Genomic DNA, 7,591 nt, shown 5'->3' on the forward strand with positions numbered 1-7,591 from the left:
CATCTTTGGCTAATAAGCTCTACCCCATTAATTATGCACGACTTCCACAATGCAATCAAGATAAAAGTAAATCTGATGACTTAATACCCTTCAAAATAATTAGCCTCTTCTCCTCAAGTCATTCACCAGCCCACAACCATCACATGGACATCTTTCATTTTCATATCTTCCCTTCCATCTCTGCCAGGATTTTAATTGGGAGATTTTTCTGAAAAAAAATCCATGTTAATTTATATATTGTGAGAAAAAAAATTGTATAGCTGTTCATTATTTTGATATATTTTTCAACATAATTTGGGGGAAAAGTATTTTTTTCAAATTGTCAAATGTTAAATTTGAGCCAGAAGATCAACGGAAATACTCAACAACAATGTTGCCGTGGCAACGCTGCAAACAATGGGTAAGCGACCGCGTGAATACGGCACTTAGCGCCACTCCAGGCAATTTGCAGCCTTGAATGCAATAGCCATGCCTATTGGCTGGTGATGCGTTCAAGGACGTATAAACAAAAGGGGGGGGCGGGATCAACACAGAGAGGATGGCGATGTCATATATCAGAATTCATAGCAGTTCAATATTCTACCGTTGGAAAGTTGAAGAGAACACGAAGCCGGAATTTAAATAATTTTCTCCCGGTTAATATATGTTGATTTTTTTTTTTTCCGTACAGAAAAATATCGAAGATATATGGTGAAAAGAAAATCAATGGGAAGTTTTAATGGGTTTTATGTGGGTAATGATAGAGGAGGGTTAAGAGGCTAGGGCACGGGTTAATGGTACTATCAGGACATAGACCAAGTTAAGTGCAGACGAAAGGTCCACCACCAGAGGTTAATTAACCTTTCTAAACCCAAAGGTGTCTAGATGCACATACATATTGAATGGAAGCTGCCACAAAAAGCTGTAGGTCACCGCTAATACATTCTGCAAGTTACAATTAAAACATCATCAGACTCACGTCTGATCTCCATTTAAGAGGCATTTATGAAGTCGCAATTCAGGAGGCAATTTATTACAGTCAAAAGCCGTCTGAATGGAGGGCAGTTAGGTTAGCAGATATGCAATTTCAGTCCATTCAAAAGCAGCAAGTGGGACCGAATTCAGGCGGGTGAGGCATTTACCGTGCTTTCCTTTTGCTGCTCTGTGGAGTGAATGAAGACGTGTCAGATCAACACGAAAGCCATTAGGATCCTTTTAGTATTTTCTTGTACTTGTTTTGCTCTGCAAATAGAAATTATATTGTCAAGGTAAATTCACAGAAAATATATTTTTTGAAATATCACGCTGTCATGCTAATAAGAATCAAAAATAAACATGTAAAGTGATTGAATTGGAAGTGTCAGTGAAAAAGGCAAACAATCATATTACCGCATTGCTCCATTCCGATTGCATGGCAATTGGGTCAAGCAAAGTCTTGTGACCGGATCCACTTCGCTCCTTAAAACATTCTGAAGCCCAAAAATTGCATTGCTGATTTGACGGGATGTCGTAATAGAATTTGTTTCTGAAATTTCAAAAATGTACTTTCACATATGCTAGCTGATGACAATTTTTTGTTAAGGATGATAAGATCAGACCATTTGTTAAATTGCATTGCTGAATAGACTATATGTGTAATATCTGTTGTGAAAATGCTATTTAATAGTAATCGATAATAGTAATGAAGCAAGCTAGCTCCATTTTGGCACCTGTGTGAGTGTAATTTAGAGATATTTGGGTGATTTTTATGGCAATGATTTAACTCCAAACGTTTGTCAAATCCATCAATTTTTCAACAAAGATGATAACTAACATTCATTTAAGCTATCGTGTAGACAGTACTTACAGTTTGCGTCGTCTATTAATCTCTAAACTTCCCTTTCGGCGATGTTTTACTGGAGAAGCAAGTTTTCGGGGGCCCCGCCATCTTGGAAATGGGAGGGGCCAAACGGGTTCAAGGGCGCGGCCATCTTGGAAATGGGCGTTACATTAGTGAATCGGAAAGTACAATAATTGACTGCCCAAAATTGGAACTAAAACTGTTTATCACTTAACAAAAAGTTCTCAATGTCTCAAATATAATTAATTCATGTTTATTGCAGGTGAAGCAGAGTTTCAAGGGCGCCGCCATCTTTGAGATGGGAGGGGCCAAATGGGTTAAAGGGCGCGGCCGTCTTGGAAATGGGCGTTACATTAGTGAATCAGAAAGTACAATAATAGACTGCCCAAAATTGGAACTAAAACTTTTTATCACTTAACTAAAAGTTCTCAATGTCTCAAATGTGATTAATTCATGTTTATTGCAGGTGAAGCAGAGTTTCAAGGGCGCCGCCATCTTGGAAATGGGAGGGGCCAAATGGGTTCACCGGCGCGGCCATTTTGGAAATGGGCGTTACATTAGTGAATCAGAAAGTACAATAATAGACTGCCCAAAATTGGAACTAAAACTTATATCCACTTAACTAAAAGTTCTCAATGTCTCAAATGTGATTAATTCATGTTTATTGCAGGTGAAACAGAGCTTCACGGGCGCCGCCATCTTAGAAATGGGAGGGGCCAAATGGGTTCACGGGCGCGGCCATCTTGGAAATGGGCGTTACACTAGTGAATCAGAAAGTACAATAATAGACTGCCCACAATTGGAACTAAAACTTTTTATCACTTAACTAAAAGTTCTCAATGTCTCAAATGGATTAATTCATGTTTTTATAAAAATGAAAAAATAAAAAAGTGATGTTTTAGTGTCACCATGAGATTCACACACACACCGAAAGCAACATTATCAAAACTGCGCCCTTCCCTTTTAACCATCTAGTACAACAGGTTCTGTCAATCCCTCAGCGACCGGTATCCCGGTTGTCGACTCCATGTTGGTGACGCTTCCTCTGAAGCCGAGGCGCATCGGGATCTACATTTGCACATCTGGATCGTCGGAGACCTCCTTGAAAATAGGTGGCATGCTGCATATATGGTATTTTTCACTTTTTCACTCCAAACAAAGGCAACAAAGGAATTCCCACAGGATAGCGACCCATTCTGCCTACCTGGATACGCTCGCTCAATATTTCAAGCATATACACACGCAACTTCCATGATGTAACAAACCCGCAAGGCTTTCCACCCCCTTCCATTTCGAGTATTATCTCCCCCCTGCACTTTTGATTCACTTTAACAGAGGAAGTGCATCCCGCCCTTTTCTTGTAACATGTCAAGCGCATCCTTTCCTCGAACCGCCCCTGGAGTATCTCCCACCCCAAACTTTTGGACGCACCCCTCCTTCTCCAGATTTTATTCCCCTACCTTGCGCTTTCCAAGTAATTGCCCAGTTTCTGGGTTTGCTGGGCTATGCTGGTTCACGGATTTAATTTGCGGGTAAATAGATTTTCTGCTGAGTTTAAAAGGCACCGTGCCCGTTCGTGGAGGGGGGGGGTTAGGTTTGGGGAAATGTATTTGGGCTCTTTGAGAAATCATTAGGAGAAGGAAGAGCAAGTTCATGATGCAAAACAAGTAGTCAGTGCTGACCTGACAACTTCTCACACTTTGGATTTCTTCGTACTTGATGTGGCGAGTTTCTTGCTCGACAAAATGTGGTTAAAGGTTAGAAAAGGGAAGCTAGAAAGAAAACTGATTTCCCAGTAGATATAATAATAATAATAATAATAATAATAACAATAATAAATATTTTGTTACTGATTTTTGAGTTTTGTAATTTTGGTTAAAATAAATAATAGACTCCAAAATATTTACATTTTAGACCCATAGACAAAACCTGTATTACTTGTCTAACGTGTCGTAAAATTGTTTTCTTTTTAATTCGAGCAACATTCAACTTTAGCGGTTTAAAAAAAAGTGAAAGAAACAGAAATGTACAACATGAAATGAGGAACTTAGATTAATTAACCTAAGTGCTCAGATATCAAATCATAACACACTTGTTAGCTGATAAAGTCATTCATGTTTGACATATATAGCTCAATCAGACTGGCCTCATCTAATCTACACCTCGTGTTTGGCAAACTCTTTAAATATTCATTATTAGCTGTCTTGTGTAATTATTAAAACCGAGATAGAGCCAGGGTCAGATGACCTGCGGGCTTCCAGCTGTTTGTAGGCATGCAGGATAAATCCCGAAGGCCTTCGCATGGCCGTTCTGAATATCATAAAACTAAAATAAATAAATAAATCCTCCCCTGAAGCATCAAATAGCCCGTTGTTAGATTCATCTGATGAGAGCCGAATGGCCGAGAACTATAATAGGTACACTATATCAAGAGCGGCGCTAACAATGTGTTTGGGAGGAAATAAGATAGAACAAGCCTTTGTAAAAAAAGAAAAAAAAAGTAAAATAAAAGGGATTGTCTTTGAAAATCATAATAAAAGAAGAAATACCTCTGGAGAATAAGCCAATTATAATGAGATAAAAAGAGCACTAAAAATAAGGTGGCGATGAAGACGGGGACTTGTGTTCATTCCTCTTCAGCAATCAAACCTCAAGGTCAGTGTAATTTCAATGTAAAAAAAAAAAATATATATATATACAGAGGAGGTTGACATTTAGGTGAGAAGACCAAAATATTTACACTCCCAAGTCATTAAACACACATACTTGGTCATTAGTAAATAACACTCCGCTGTTGGTAACACTTTCAAAATTAAATCCATCTGTGCCAGACGTTAAAAGTGATGATGTGTAAGGTCTGGTTTGGTGTTACGAAGAATTACTACTATGATTACGTTTAGGGAAAATATTTATGCTACATGAAAGGCTCACTGCTTAAATACAGTTCAGATGTATTTAACTTGGAAGTTTAAAACTTGGCATTTAATGTGCGGTTTTAAAGACTTGTTTTGCTAGTTAGAATCACACACATATTTAAAAAAAAAAAAAAAAGCCCTAACTTGTAAGATCGTTGTCCAGCATGCTAACTGCCCGGTAATTTAACTCAGGCTCATTTTTGGAGTTTGATGCCTTAGCGACAGCTAAGTGTCCCTGGCCATCAATTAGATGCAGACCTCATCGACACACATAAAATAAATAAATATATAAATAAATCAAATAAAAAAAAAAAAAACACGTCACCGTCCAGTGCTTTCGGTAATTGCGGCCGTGACAGTTGAATGAAAATCCATGAAAAGCGTGGTGTTCTGCAAACACGTGGCCCTTTGATGGTCCTTCACCACTCGAGTGTCACTCAATTCTCTGCAGCTGTTTGTTTCCATTTGCTTATTTTCTTCCCTCCCAAGGCCAAATGGTCATTTCACTTTAATGAGTTCACCTCTATAAAACGCAATGCGGCAGAAGGGGTGCGGAGGGCCCGATTGGAAAGGCTAACTGAGAGTTTTAAGCAAGTCTGGAGGCCTAAAGGACAATAGGCAATTATACCAAACTGCTTTAGAGCAATTAGAACAACAAGTGTGTCTTAAAACTTAAAAGACTTGACCGCAATCCGTTACAGGATGTTGGATGAGATATAATATTACGACAACAACAACATCAAAAAGTTTTAATCACATAATCATAAAGTTGGCTAATTATTATGCATTAAAATCCAAAGTAAAAGGATTATGAAAGAAAGTGAAATGAAACAAAATTGTAATCTTACATAAGAAAAGTTATAATATTACAAAAATAAAATCACAATTGTATGATGTTGTAAATTTACCTGTGTAATTTTTAGAAGTTGAAATCTCATGAGGGTAAAAAAAATATATATTTTTTTTTCAAAATGAACAAATGTGAATAAATATAAAAAATATTAAAAGACAAAAGTTGTAATTTTACTAAAATATTGCTTGCATTGAAATATTTACGAATAAACTCTAAATATTATTTGCAATATTAGGGAAAATTCAAAAATATTCAGCATTTTCAGAAAAAAAAAAGTGATTACATTTTTTCATGTGACAATTTTTTGGCGTCATACTTGTATAAAAAAAATCGTAAACGTACAGAAGTACAGTCGCAATATTACAAGAAAAAAAAACGATTTTTCTGCTAAATTCTGAATTACACGATTAATTGATTTCACTTTTTTCAAGACTTTCTTTAGTGCATCTGCACTTTACTTTTTCCTCTGAAGACTTTTCATACAGGTGGGCAGATATTTTTACCAATTTCATGACATTCACAATTCTTTCCACTTCAACTTAACTGATACAATTATGTCCTTCTGCGCTTGCCCGGAGAGCTCGCTTCAAGTATCAACACTCGACGCCACAATTATCATTTGACAAAAACATTTTTAATTACAACATTAAGTGATGTGCTCGAGCTGAAGCACTCAAACGTACACAAAACGTTCGGCGGAAGGTAGATAATGGGGATTTCGTGTCAATAAACACTTGAGAGTTTTTATTCACTACAAGTGCCGTCATTCAGGGGTAAATTCAAGAGTTGTATTCACTTATTTATTTTAATGTGACTTTTTTTCTCTCTCTTTTAGAAGCAACTCATTTGATTGCTTTCACTCTGGCAACCTTTTTTCATATAACATCTTCTAATGCTAAGGTAGCCTCACCCCCCCCCTTACCTTGAATAATTCATGACCCAGAATCCAATAGTATCGGATTGGCTGAGGGTCGGTGTGGGGGGGCTCAAAAAGTTGAATTACAAAACATCTTATTCTTTCATCTCCTGAAGTTTTTATGTGTGTGTGTGTGTTGTTTCGCAAAGTGCAGAGGTCAATTATCATCCCTCTGGCATGAATAAAACACCGAAGGGCTCCAAAACCTTAGGAGATTTCTTCCACTTGTGTAGATTATTGACACTTACTCCATCCGTGTAAGAAAAAGGACCCTTTGTCTGTGGTCTCCTGCGCTGTTAGTGTCTCGATCGCCTTAGGGTAAAAAAAGAAAAAAAAAAGAGAGGCCTAATTTGCACTGGTCTGTTTTGGGGCCAATTATTATAATACCGCATGTGCTGGAAAGCACAATAAAATTGAAAACAATAAAGCAAAAGAGTGCTATCATGCATTATGATTTTCCGCTTGTTAAAGATCCATTTTATGTCTATTTGTAAGTTGTAGTTTCGCTTTTTCCTCTTTAGATATTTGCCATAAGGAGAAATTACAAATATAAAAAGTCTACACACCCCTGTACAAATGCCAGATCTTTGTATATTTAAAAACGCTTTCTTCATGAATGTGACTCATAACCCGGACAGCTCAATTTAAAAAAAAATCTATTCAAAAGGGAGTGGGAGGTGGTTGCATAAGTGTGCACACCCTCTTGTAGTGGTTGTAGTGTGTTCAGAATGAATAAATAACATTCAAACTCAAGTCAGCACACGGCTGCTATTTATTTCTAATATATCTTGAGAAATTAATAAAAAAAAGTACAGAGACACACACTGGTGATAGTTGATTAAATCTTATGGATATTTGCCATCATAACTGTTTGATTGAAATTCATTACAATGGATACCTGGTTAAATATGATCAACACAAGTCACACTAGCACGTTCCGGCCTTGGTTTCTACCAACACTAGATGTCAGTGTTTTCGCTGCACTGTGAACCTGCAGGTGATGTGAAGAACAAGCAGCCTGGGAAAGGCGCCTGCAATTGCATCCAATTTTTTTTTCTCCACTCCACACTTGAAAGTACTCCGTCTTG

General features: G+C 37.3%; 1 long non-coding RNA gene across 1 annotated transcript; it reads right to left on the reverse strand.

The window, feature by feature from the left end:
• Positions 1-1,109: 1,109 nt before the first annotated feature.
• LOC119117507 lies at positions 1,110-1,913 on the reverse strand. Its single transcript, XR_005096536.1, has 3 exons — positions 1,826-1,913; positions 1,369-1,448; positions 1,110-1,221 (listed from the first exon to the last, which is right to left on the reverse strand). It is a non-coding gene; the product is annotated as an uncharacterized LOC119117507 (long non-coding RNA).
• Between the last annotated feature and the right edge of the window lie 5,678 nt (positions 1,914-7,591).

Source organism: Syngnathus acus, chromosome 23, assembly GCF_901709675.1.
Source record: "Syngnathus acus chromosome 23, fSynAcu1.2, whole genome shotgun sequence".
NCBI lineage: Eukaryota > Metazoa > Chordata > Actinopteri > Syngnathiformes > Syngnathidae > Syngnathus > Syngnathus acus.